This window comes from Dipodomys ordii, unplaced genomic scaffold (assembly GCF_000151885.1).
Source record: "Dipodomys ordii isolate 6190 unplaced genomic scaffold, Dord_2.0 Scaffold5, whole genome shotgun sequence".
In the NCBI taxonomy this organism is placed as follows: Eukaryota; Metazoa; Chordata; class Mammalia; order Rodentia; family Heteromyidae; genus Dipodomys; species Dipodomys ordii.
Genome location: NW_012267221.1, coordinates 14,079,494 through 14,093,425, shown reverse-complemented (window position 1 = coordinate 14,093,425; position 13,932 = coordinate 14,079,494). Strand labels below are relative to the sequence as shown.

At 35.4% G+C, this 13,932-nt stretch overlaps 1 protein-coding gene across 3 annotated transcripts in view; it reads left to right on the top strand.

Moving 5' to 3' along the window:
* Window positions 1-13,932, top strand: part of Kcnh7 (potassium channel, voltage gated eag related subfamily H, member 7) — a 463,174-nt gene that overhangs the window by 336,213 nt on the left and 113,029 nt on the right. The window lies entirely within an intron of this gene.

Below are 13,932 nucleotides of genomic sequence, written 5' to 3'. Positions count from 1 at the left end.
TCTGTGGGATTCTTTAAATATAAGATCATGTCATCTGCAAAAAAGGAGAGTTTTACTTCATGTTTCCCCATTTGGATCCCCTTTATGTTTGCATCTTGTCTTATTCTTGTAGCTAGGCATTCTAATACTAAATTGAAGAGAAGTAGAGAGGGTGGACATCCTTGTCTTGTTCCTGAGTTAAGAGGAAATAGCTTTAGTTTTTCACCATTAAGTATAATGCTGGCTGCAGGTTTGTCATATATAGCTTTTATTGTATTGAGGAATGTTCTATGGATTCCTAATTTTTCCAGAACCTTCATCATATAGAATTGTTGGATCTTGTCAAATGCTTTTTTTCTGCATCTATTGAGATAACCATGTGTTTTTTTTCCTTACTCTTGTTGATGTGATGAATTATATTAGTTGATTTGTGTATATTGAACCAGCTTTGTATCCCTAAAATTAATCCTGTTTGATCATGGTGTATGATTTTTTTGGTTGAATTGTTGAAGTTGATTGGCACAATTTTGTTGAGAAGTTTTGCATCCATGTTTATGAAAGAAATGGGTTTATAGCTCTCTTTCTTTGATGAGTCCCTGCCTGGATTGGGGATGAGGGATATGGTAGCTTCATAGAAAGAGTTCGGTAGTGAACTTCTCTTTCAATTTCATTGAAAAGTTGGAGGAGTATTGGTGTGAGTTCTGCATTGAAGGCCTTGTAGAATTCTCCTGTAAATCCATCCGGTCCTAGGCTTTTCTTAGATGGGAGGTCTCTTACTACTTTTTATATTTCAATGCTTGAAATGGACCCATTAAGTTGATTTAACGCACAGTACTTTAGTCGATATTTGCTAGGAAATCATCTATTTCTTCCAGATTCTCAATCTTATCAGTATAAAGGTTTTAGAAGTATTTCCTTATAGTTCAGAATCTTGGATGTTTCTGTGGTGATGTTTCATTCTCATCTCTGAGTTTAATTGGGTATGTTCTCTTTATTTTCTGATCAAATTTGCTAAGTATCTGGCAATTTTCTTATTTCTTTCAAAAAACCTACTCTGTTTTGTTGATTATTTCTATGTTTTTTTTAATTCTAATTCGTTTAATTCTGATTTAATTTTAATTATTTCTTTCCGTCTACTGTATTGGGATTTAGCTTGCTGCTCTTTTTCAAGGAGATTCAGACGTCTCATTAAATTGTTGGTTTCCGATCACTCCAATTTGTTGATGTAGGAGCTCAGAGCTATAAACTTGCCTCTGAATACTGCCTTTGCTGTTTCCCAGAGGAGCTGGTGATATGTGTGTTCATTTTTGTTGAATACCATGAACATTTGAATTTCCTTTCTAATCTCTTCCATAATCCACTGGTGACTCAACAGTGTGTTGGTCAGCCTCCATGTGTTACAGGACTTTCTTTGGTGGCTTTTGGTGGCTTTTGAGTTCTAATTTTATATCCTTGTGGTCTGAGAGAATGCAGGGCATAACTTCAATGTTTCTGAATTTGAACAAGTTTGCTTTGTGACCCAAATTTTGGAAAATGTTCTGTGGCTGCTGAGAAAAACGTGTATTCTGATGCTTCTGGGTAAAATATTCGGTAGATGTCTGTTAAATCTAGTTGATGTATGCAGTTGTTTAGATCTACAATTTCTCTGTAGAACTTTTGCTGAGTTGATCTATCTAGTGGGGATAGTGGTGTGTTAAAATTCCCAACAATTAATATCTTTGAATCTATGTGAGATTTGAGGGAAAGTAGTGTTTCTTGGATAAATTTGGGTGCTCCATTGTTTGGGGAATAGATAGAATTGTAATGTCCTCCTAAAGGAGAGATCCCTTAATTAGTATGTAGTGAACTTCTTTATCTCTTCTAATTTTAATTTGAAGCCTATTTTATCTGATATTAGGATTGTAACTCCTGCCTGTTTATATGAGCCATTTGCTTGGTAGATTTTATTCCAGCCTTTCACTTTCAAAATATGTTTTTTTTTTTGGGGGGGAAAGGTGTGACTTTTGAAGGCAGCAGATAGAAGGATTTTGCTTTTCAATCCAACTAGACATTCCATGTCACTTAATTGGAGAGTTAAGTCCATTAATGTTGAGAGTTAGGACTGAAGAGGTGTTTGGTAGTTCCTGCCATGTTATCAACCTTCTTGGGGGCTGTGACAACTGGGTTCCTCCTATGGTTCTTGAATTCTCTGTTTGGGTGCAGTTTCTTGGCCTTTATTGTGGTCTTGTTGGTTTTCTATGTGTAGGATATCTTAAAGTATCTTTTGGAGGGCTGGTTTGGTGAAGATATGTGTGTCAGTTTTTCTTTGCCGTGGAAGGCTTTTATTTGACCTTTGGTTATCAGGGAGAGTTTAGCTGGGTATAGTATTCTTGGTTGATAGCTGTTTGTCTTTAGGGCATGCATACATTGTTCCAGGCTTTTCTTGCTTTAATTGTCTCTGTTGTGAAATCTGAGGATATTCTAATTATTTTCCCTTTTTAGGTGATTGATCTTTTCTCCTTGACAGCTTTAAGGATCCTTTCCTTGGTCAGAATTGATCCTGTTCAGATTATAATGTAACGGTGGGATGTTCTGTTCTGATCTGGTCTATTTGGGGTTCTAAAAGCTTCTTGTATCTGAATAGGCCTATCTTTTTGCATGTTTGGGAAATTCTCTGCTAGGATCCTGTTAAATAAATTTCCTAGACCATTAACTTCTCTCTCTAGGTGCTCCTCTACTCCTCAGATTAGGCCTTCTGATGATAGATCTATCATATTTATTGGATTTGTTTTGGATAGTTGTATGTTCTTTCTCTATAATATCTAGGCTGTCTTCAATCCCCAAGATTTGATCTTCTGCATGGTCTAACCTACTGTCAAGACTTCTTTGTTTTTTATTTCTTTTCCTTCTTATTGGTTGGCTTTGATGGCTTTAAATTCTTTGTTGGAGCTTTATTTTAGATCTTGTATGAACTTCTTTACTTCCTTAATTTGGTGTTTAGTGTTTATTCTCCAATCACTTAGTTGATTGGTTATGGCTTCCTTGGATTCCCTTTCCTTCTGTAAGGCTCCATTCAGCATTCCCTTTGTGGTCTCCCTGGATTTCTTCAGCTGTCTGTTTATGGATTCCATGAATTCCTCTATTGATCTTTGTCTATTCTCATCCCTCTCATTCAATTCCTGTATTACCCCTTGATTAACTTCCTCATGCTCACGCAATTCCTATGTTTTTCTTTGATGGTTCTCAACCTGCTCAAGCAATTCCTGTATTTCTCTTTGGCTATTCTCAGCCTGCTCATGCAATTCCTGTGTTTTTCTTTGACTGTTCTCAACCTGCTCACACAATTCCTGTATTTCTCTTTGACTGTTCTCAGCCTACTCATGCAATTCCTGTATTAGTCTTTGATTAGCTTCCTCATGCTCATGAGATTCCTGTATTAACTCGCTCCCTATCACGCTCACACTGAGTCCTTTGCTGGTTTTCAATTTTTTCATTCATGTTTACCAGTAGTGTTTGTAGAGCTTTTTGGGAACTCTCTTCTGCATTATTCATTAATTGTTCTGTCACCTAAGTGTCTTTTGTGAGTGGGAGTTGATATACCCGGACTTGCCATTTTTTTTCTTGTATTTCTCTTGCTTGTTTTGCCTTTTTGGTATGAAACTAACACCAATTTTGTGCTAGACCACTATAATTTTAAGGCAAACATCAACCAGAGTCCTGTAGTTGCACAGTGAAAATGGCTGCAGATACAATCTAGTTCAACAGATACAATCTATTCAACATCAAACAACTATGGATTAGTGGGCTAAGAACATCAAAGAGGGATTCAGCAGACCTAAAATTAATAGGTTTAGGGAGAATTGTGGGGGAAAATAGGATTAAATGGATATGGAGAGGTAAAAAGAGTGAATTTAACTAAGTCTTAATCTCAGAGAGGGAAATGGGTATGACAAAATGAAAGGAGAGAGATTAAAAAAAAGAAGAAGAAAAAATGAAAAAGCAAAAATTTAAATTTAAAAAATGAAACACTTAAAAATTATGTAACTATAAAGAAATGATACTGAGAGAAGACAAAGATAGTGTGAGAGGAGGAGAGAGGTAAAAAGGAAAAATTAAAAAAATTTAAAAAATCGTAAAATTGGCATACTTAAAAATTATATAGGTATAAAGAAATAATACTGCTATTAAATAAGTTAAGCCTAAGAAGTTGTGAATTAAGTTATAAATTTCTGAATTAAGTATGTACACAATGAGGGATAATGTCTAATAATCAACAATGGGTATATATCTGAAGATGAGCAGAACAGCAATTAAGTCACACAAAAAAGAAAAAAAAAGGACCAGTTAAAAGAGACTTAAACACATACATACATACATACACACACACACACACACACACACACACACACACCTAAAATAAAAATTATGAAAGAAAAAAATAGAAAACAATTTTTTTTTAAAAATAGGTAGAAAAAGGAGTCTTTCATTTTTTTTTGGTGGGGGGGCAGGGATGATCTTGTATCTCCCCTGTGTCTGTAGCCAGTCTTTTGATGGAGTCTCTGGTCTGCTGTGATGGTTGGTTTTCCTGTGGCTTGATTGGTTTTTTTAAGTCACTTTATTTGAGCAGGCAGAAAAATGTGATACTCCTCCCAGGGTAGTTCAGTGGGAGGGAGATCTGCTTTGAGAATCAAAAAAGAGGGAGATGGCTGTTTCCTCTAGCTTGGAGTTGATGTGATGAGGCTAGGTTCTGGGTAGGGTTGAGGCCTATCAGCAATCAGTAGCTTTTCCCTGAGTGGCTAGCTCCTGAGACACTCACAGAGCCCATCCTGGAGCCATTCTCAAGGTTTATGTTTACTGAGTTTCAATTGTTTTTTTGGGCTGCAGTGGGGAGGGGCAGCCTCTGGCTCTGTTTACCCAGTGAAGAAAGTCACTCCTAGGTATGGAGCTTCCTCTGCCTGGGCAGGGTGACTTTTCCCTGGGTGGAGCTGAGCCTGGCAGGTCAGGTCAGGTTCCTGTGACCTGCTGAATGGCTCCTATTGTTTTCTTCGAAGGCCTGAGTTGGAGCTAGCTGCTTGGCTGGGCCTTTGTCAGTATCAAAGATGGAGATCTTCTCTGGTGGTGGGGGAGGGGCTACCTTCCCACCACTGCTCTGTGAGGAGTGAGGATGTCAGGGTTCTACTCATGCCTGACTTGGTTCCTGGGCTGTCCCTGGTCTGCAATCATCAGGATGAAGATTTCTGCTCCTTGTTAGTTCTTGCTGGTGGTGAGTAGAATCCTTTCATGCACCACCTCTGCTGTCTTTGTCCTGGACTCTCCCGGTTGATATGGCAGTCGCTGTAGCTGCTGCCACCACAGCTGTGGCTACCAGCAAGTTTTCAGATCTGTCTCCTTGACAAAGCTGCCTGAATTTTCCCTCTCTGGCCAAACTCTCTGTACTGTGATGGAACACTTGGTGGGATTCTCTAGCCTAGGACTGCTCATTGGAGCACTAAAGCTGCTTTCTAGTGGAGCTTGTTTAGCCCCCAGTTTCTCCTCTGCCATCTTCCTCTGGATCTTGGAACTGGTATTTTATATGTTCATTTTTATTAAATTTCATGAACATTTGAATTTCCCTACTAATCTCTTCAGTGACCCACTGACTATTCAGCATTGTGTTGCCCAGTCTCCAGGAGTTACTTTTAATGATAGCTTTTGTTGTTGAGCTCTCATTTTATTCCATTGTGGTCTGATGGGATGCAAGGAAATCTTTCAATTTCTGGAATTTGCACAGGTTTACTTTGTGACCTAAAATATTATCTATTTTCAAGACTGTTCCATGCGTTGCTGAAAAGAATGTATATTCTGATGTTGCTGGATAATTTATTCTATAGATGTCTGTTAAGTCTATTTGGTCAATGCAATTACTTTGGTCTGAGCTTTCTTTGCTGAGATTTTTGTCTAGATAATCTATCCATAAGTGAAAATGATAATCTATTATGAATATTGTACTGATAAAATTTTGATAGCTTTGAATTATAGTTGATATTATTTTAAGTTTTCTTATTTTATATTTTACTTTATTTTTATTTCATTTCTTTTCGTTGGTTGTGGGGCTTGCTCTCTGGGCCTGGGCAACGTCCCAGAGCTCTTCAACTCAAGGCAAGCACTCTACCACTTGAGCCATAGCTCCACTTCCTACTTTATTTTTATTCACTTATTATTTCTTTATTTTTGTTGGTCCTGTGTTTTTTACTCATGGCCTGGGCACTGTCTCTGAGATTTTTTTTCTAAAGACTAGCCTTCTAACATTTGAGCCACAGCTCCATTTTCTGTATTTTTGGTTTTTTAGAAATTAATTGGAGCTGGGTGCCGGCTCATGCCTGTAATCTTAGCTACTAAGGAGGCTGAGATCTAAGGATCATGGTTCAAAGCCAGCCCAGTAAGAAAAGTCCATGAGACTTTTATCTCCAATTAACCATTAGAAAACCTCAAGTGGCACTGTGGCTCAAGCACTAGAATGCTTGCCTTGAGCCAAAGAGTGCAGGGATAGCACCCAAGCCCAGATTTCAAGTCTTATGACCAACAAACAAACAACAAAAAAGAAAAAAAATTAATTGGAGATAAGAGTCTCAGGCCTCAAATCATCTTCAGATCCCAGCCTCCTAAGTAACTAGGATTGCAGGCTTGAGCCATGGGCGCCTATCTCTTTTTAAACTTTTATGGAGCATATCCATTATGTTGCTATTCAGATATTAGGGATTTTGAGGAAGTATAGAGCTAATAGGGTTAGAACTCTACAAATAGAACAAGTTAAGTTGGGAAGGAATCACAGTTTCAGAAATGGACAGTCAAGAACTGTTGAGGATGATATATTTCAGACCTGTTGGGAGCAGATGACTCCCCTCACCTCAGCCCACAATTGTCAGGGAAGAATGTTTGAGAGTTACAAATAAATGTTTCTAAGTCTTCCCAGCTATACAAAAACACTGGAATCCTAATATTTAAGATGAATGTTTCTTTTCTGCCAATTGACAAATTAATCTCAAAAATATATTTGAATTCTTTCTGGAATAAACAACATGCCCTAACACCCATGAATAGCCAAGCTTTCAGATGTCACACCAGTGGTCCTTATTCAGCCACACTTACAAATCTGTTGTGCAAGAGTGAGTCAGAAATGTGGGTCAAAACTGACTCCTTACTTGTAAGCTTTCTGATCTACTGTACTAAAAGCAAATATATCATAAGTCATAATAAACTGCATGTTAGTAAAGATTATGGGAACACAGTGTGAGTGGGTAGAACTATTCTGTAAAGGAAAAATTTTTAGAAAAATCAAGACAAGGTTGATTAAACATTTAAGCTGGATGTGAGGGTGACTTATATGGGAACTTAACTAGGAATTGATATTGACTTTTTTGTCGGTAGTGGGCCTGAACTCTAGGCCTGTGTACTGTCCCTCAGCTCTTCAGCTCAAGGTTAGTGCTCTACCAGTTGAGCCACAGCACCACTTCTGTCTTTTTCTGCTTATGTGATGCTAAGGAATCAAACCCAGGTCCTTATGTATGCAAGACAAGCACTCTACCACTGAGCCACCTTCCCAGCCCTTGATATTGATATTTAAGTGTATAAAAAATTGTGTTTTAGTTCCATCTACATCATACATTGTGCCCTAGAGACAAGTGGCATTTGTTTCATGATGCCTAGACAAGTTTAAAGACACACAAAGCTAGTTTCTTATAGTCAAGATGATGTTTAAATAGAAAAAAATATGTGGAAGGTTGTCATGATAATGCTAAGTATGTAATGAACAATGTCTGTCACTGATATGTTTATAAATGTTATTGACTATTTGCCCTCATCACCTTGGAAGGTTCCATTTCTGCATTTGTAGGGCCTCCTTTGCTGAGTGTATTTCATGAAACCAATACTAATAGAAAAAAGGCAAGAAAGAATACAAGAGAAAGGGAGAGAAGGAGGGGGAGAACGAAAGAAGGAAAGAGGGAGAGAAGGAAGGAAGGAAGGAAGAGAGGAAGGGAGGGAGAGAGGGAGGGGGAAGGGAAAGAGAGAAGGAGGGAGTGAGGTAAAGGAGGGGAGGGAGGGAAGGAGAGAGGGAGGAAGGAAAAATGAAGGTAGTTAAATAAGGATGAAGTGATAGAAATTTCATCTAGAAAAATTTAGAAAAATTACAGTGAAAAAATTGTTTCTTCTTCAAAAATATCAGATGATTTCTGAGACCAATGAGACACATGCTAAGGACTTTCTTTCTGCATATTTCTTTACAATATCACATGAGGACCTTGGCAAATACAACAGAGTCGATCAAAAGCTTGATATCTTTTCATGTCTTATCCTTCAACTTTAAAATCCTTGTCCTTTTATATTTAACTCTACTATATGGCAATAGTTTGTAACACAGGCTAACAGTTTCTACTAATTCATTTATTATATTCACACAGTAGTTATGTAAATTAATAACTATGATATGATATTTCATTTTATATAAAGAGCATAGCCATCCAGTCTTCTATCTACATCTTACCTACCCACTACCTCCCAACCCTTCCCAGTCCCTACTAATCTCACATACTTTTAAATCATCCTTTTCTTTTGTTTCATTTCACACGACTACCAAATTGTGATGCTTATAATTCCGTGTCTGTCTTACTTCGTTTAGCATTATAGCTTCCATTTTACTTAATTTCTCAACAAGTTATAGGATTTCATTCTTCTTATTGATTACGACTTCATTGCATATACATATTGTATTTTCTTTACACATAGTGTCCTAAAATGTCTATATTTTACCTATTTGAGCAATTATATAATAAATAGGTATTTAGATACCTTTCATATGCTGACACCCTATACTTTAAATATATTCACAAGAGTGGGAAAACTAGAACTTACAAATTTTCTGTTCTAGAACATTGCATGTTTGTGAGTTTGCCTTTCTAATTACATTGATTTCTCCCCTTAATAAACCATATTTTCGTTAATACACTTGTGTACACTTGAACACCACCTAGAAGTGTCTATATACATATTTTTCAAGACCTTCCCTTTTTTTTAACCAAATGATGTAATATCATTGCTTCTAATGGATGAGTAAAATGCCATTGTGTGTATATACATCATTTTCTTGATACATTCATCCATTAAGGGGCATATGTCCTAATTCCATACCTAGCCTATGTTGAATAGTGATATAATGACCATGATTAGAAAGACTAACTCATTGTTCAACAAACTAAGCAGTAGAAATTGAATACTCAAAAGTAAAAGGTTAGATTCACAGGGAGGGTGTTGGATAAGGAGAGGAAGGAAAGGCAATCAATCATAAAATTCAATGCATATTCTAAAAACATTAAGAAAATTGGGAGGGATTGGAGTGAACATTGAAAGGGGTGACAATCAAGAATCACTGAATTTATATACTAGTTTGTTTAATAATAGCTTCTTTGTACAACTAAAGATAAAAATAATTTTTTAAAGTTTTCTCTAACACATATATATTTCAAATTTTAACAATTTTTCTACCCAGTGTAACATTTCAAAATTCATCTGATCTGAAGTAAATTAGCTATTTTGCAGAACATTGTAGAGAAACACCTCCTTTCCTCAAATGTATGTGGCTTAAATATTTAGGTACCTATTTTTCTCAAACAGCAGGTCTCAGGGATAATATATTTCCTTTTAACACTGAGTTGTCACACATCTTCTGAGAGTTGAGGAATGTAGAATGATTTCTCAGTGATTGGATAACTTGACTTACTCCATCCTAAGTGTACTTTTCTTGAAATGCTCTCTCACATTCTTTTCATACATCCTCTTTCTCATCAGTCTTCATTTGCTTGTATATTGTTAAAACTGAGGATTCACTGAAAACTAAACTCCATTCATGTCATCACAAATGGTTTCCATTCATCTTGAGTTCTCTTGCAATTTCTAAAGCCCAGAGTTTTCCCACAGACACCACACATGGAGCATTTTTTCTCTCCAATATATGTTCTTTACTGAACAGGAAGATTACAGTTTACACTAATTTTTTTTCCTACACTAGTTACACACATATGGCTTCTCTGTTGTGTGAATTCCCATGTGCTTCATAAAATGTATGGTAACATCTTTTATGAAAGTTTTAAACTTCTGCTGTTTGCTGTTTGCTGTATGTTTGTTCTCATCTCCTTGATTCCTAAGTTCATAACCTGTTTTTCAGTGTAATGAAAGAATGAAGGACTTTGAAAAAAAATTGGTCATATGATGGAGTCTTCCTGAAAGAGCTTCTTGGCCCTCTTTGGTCCTGTAATACCTAGTGAAAAGATGGTTATCTATAAACAGTTGGCAAGTGACAAATCTGCCAGTGACTTGGTCTTGGATTCCCCTAACTCATAAATAAGAAAATGCATTCATGCTGTACAGAAACCAACATTTGATATTTTATAACAAACTGTTATTGCCCACATGTCAAACTAAACACAGTAAATTACATATGTTCAAAAATTCCTTGCATAGATAGTGTCTGGATATTTCATTTATTAAAGTGCTTGAAAGCAAGTTTATCCTCTTAATTATTCCTTTTATATTTCTGCTGTTTCCTAATAATTGTTCTTTGAAATTTCCATATACACTATGTACAACATCATTTGTCCCACAGTCATTAAAAATAACTTCGTTATGACATAAAACTTCATTATTCTTCTACATATTCCTTTAGTTAAGGGAGATTCTCTGTCAGAAATTCCCAAAATATTGTCAGCAGTATTTCCTTATGAAACATTCTTGTATATTTTATCTGCTGGTTAGATTTGTGCAGTTATGCTATCTTTAATAGAAGTCATGTTTTGTTCATAGATCATTGAATGATCATTCAGTGAACTTTAATCACTTTTCAATACACAAATGATAGGACAAACATCAAGATAAAGTGAAAAATTAAAAGAAGAATTCATCTCAGTTCATTCATTTTTTGTTCAGTCTTACAATTTAGACTTTATCTCCATTGCCCAATGAATTATAATTGTCAAATTAGTTATTTGTATTCATAGCTAAATTGAACTTCTACATAGTAGGGACCATATTGTAATTCACAAATCCATCCATTTAATCAATTATGAATTTGTTTATTCATTCAGAAAATATTTGTGAAATCTTCCCAGTTTTATGATATTGGTAAAATAAACTGTTATGGTTAGTTTTGAAGCTTGAGACATTTCCAAGATTGAGAATCCAAGTCTGAATCAGGGCACATGTGAGGAGAGAACTACAGGGTGCAACGTAAGTTGTTTTATCACCAAGAATCAGGATAACTCATGACAGAGTTTTAAAAATTAGAAATGAACTACTAAGGCAACTTATTAAATAAGGATGAGAATGATATCAAACAAAAGTAAATCTGCATTAAAGAGTCTTAAAGGTAAACACTTGCCTTCCAGTTCTTGCTGTTATTTGGTTCCATAGACTTGTGTCATTGGTTTATAGGGTAAATGTCTGGGACACCAGTCTCTTATATTTCATCTGACTTTCACTATTCATTTGTAGGATATTGAAAATAATGCTTAGAAGATATATGTGTTTGTGTGTCTCTATAATTACAATCTAGCAGTTACTGGGATATATTTTACAGAGGCAAAGCATTGGCTCTTCATTTCTACCAATTCTAAGAGAGGGAGGGAGGGAGGAAGGGAGACAGAGAGACAGAGACAGAGACAAAGAGAGAGAGTGTGTAATATATTGGTTTTAAAAAGATGCCAGAGAATAAATGGAAGTTTTTTCTTAACATGCATTTTTTATTTTCATATAAGGATCAAATTCCTGTCTATAACTAACCAATTGTAAAGAAGAGTAAACTATGCCTTAGAATGTTAGTAGGATATCATAACTGAGGCTATGTCATTTTCCTAGTTTTAAGATAAAATGTATCATTCTGTTTTGATGATAAGATTTGATAAGATTTGTGTTAATCATCTCCATTGATAAGCCTGTAAGTATCAGCAGCTTAAGATGTCATTGAAAATCTCAAAGCTATATTACTTTGTGATGTGAGAGTCTATCAGTCAATATCATAGTGTACATAACAAACAGAACCCCAACTTGAAGCACCTCAACTAACAATTGAAGAAGGAAGAGTATTGGTCACAAAGCTATAAAGTAATGGGACAGATCTTTCTTGGGGCTGACTGCATTCATTATATAACTGAGAACTCTGTAACCGTCTTTGGACCCTGTTCCTTCTCTGGGAAATACTTCCTTCCTATTGACTTCATTCTCCACCTAGTGGAAACAAGTTTTTCAGACTCTCCTGTCTTGAACAATTCTCACAGCTAGTTATCTGATGAGAGAGCTCTACTTTCTTCCATTGTACTTAAAATGTCCAGGGATAGAAGATCTGGATTGGCTAACTTGAATTCTATGCTCATCTATGCAGGGGAAGAACTGAAGGTACTTTTCTGACAGGTGGCCCAGATAAAGAAAACAGAGAGTGATTCCTAGGTAAAAAGAAACAGTTACCAATTACAAATCAGAAATAGGTATTCAGACATCCATTATACATACAAATGCACAGAATACACGCACTGAATACACATTATGTGCTGGATACATTCTGGAGACATAGACATAAAAACAGTATTGAGAGATTGAAAGGTAAAAGAGAGATGAACAAACTTCCCCTCTGGAGGAAACTGAAAAATTAAACACCTCAGATTTGCTTAACATGGTAAAAAATAAAATCAGCACAGTATCAATGGTATAATACTAGAATATATAGTAAAATTGTATAATATTATACTCAGTACTGGTAAAAATGAGCTAGCAGTAATATATGGTAGTCTTTATTACTTAAGAGCAATGCCTGATAAGTTTAATGGAATGCCACAGAAACATCATTAGCCAGTAAGATATATGATGGAGCCTAGTTAATTAGAATATTTTAATCTGATGAAGAGAAAATTAAAAAAGATCTACTATTCGTCCAAAAATATATTTTTCCTAGATCTTTACTGAGGAGAGTACTTTTAGAAAGTTTTAAATTTTAACTGTAACCATCAAAAAAGCTACATCATCAAAAGAATATTCTAAGTAATTGAAAGACCATATGATTTTTCCATTTTTGTATATCTTTAAGCCAAAATAGTATTGAGCAGTATTTAAGATTCATATTGAGCATATTATTGACATTAAAATAGAATTATGGTAAATTTAATAATAGCTGAAATGGACTATTTACTATGTTGCAGACCATTAAATGGTTCAATGGAATATTAATTTTAATCTTCATAACATTTGGTACTATTAGCATCATTCATGTTTCATAAAGAGCTAAATTTAAAACTTTTGCACAACACATAGTAAAAAGTGGCTGACTCTTCAAACCAAGGCCACTGACTTCAGATATGCATCTTTTAATATTCTCTTCCTTAGGATGCTCTTTTGTTCCTCTACATGTCTGTTAAATCTACTCAGAAGTTAGCATGGCATTTGGGCATACTGTAACATGTGTAGATAAGAATATAATTAGAAAGCTTAGTATGAAGTAATATAAGAAGTGAAGCTAATAATATGGAACCTAATGTGGCAAATTTTCTCCTTGTCCTCCAAAAGCCTTGGCTGAAGAGCATCATTTCCAGCATCACCTATTTATCTATTTATTTATCTAGTTTATGCTAATTTTAGATGAGGATAACAGGATTTCGGTTTTGGAATACCACTAAGTTGCCTGAAAAGTAAAATGATATCAGTAGTAATGACATAAAGAAGAGTTCCAGGATAATAGCAATTGACTTTCTATTGAAAAATGTTCATTGAAGATTTGTCAACTATCTTTTCATTGTGAGTCAGAGACTACCAAACAAGTTTTTATAACTTAGTTTTTCTTTATGGACATGGAATTATAATAAGGGAGTCTTAATCAAAGAGAAATAGTATTGTTGTCATCTTACTAAATTATACATCTTGAACATTATTTGTCATCTCAAGATTGATAGGACAGAAATT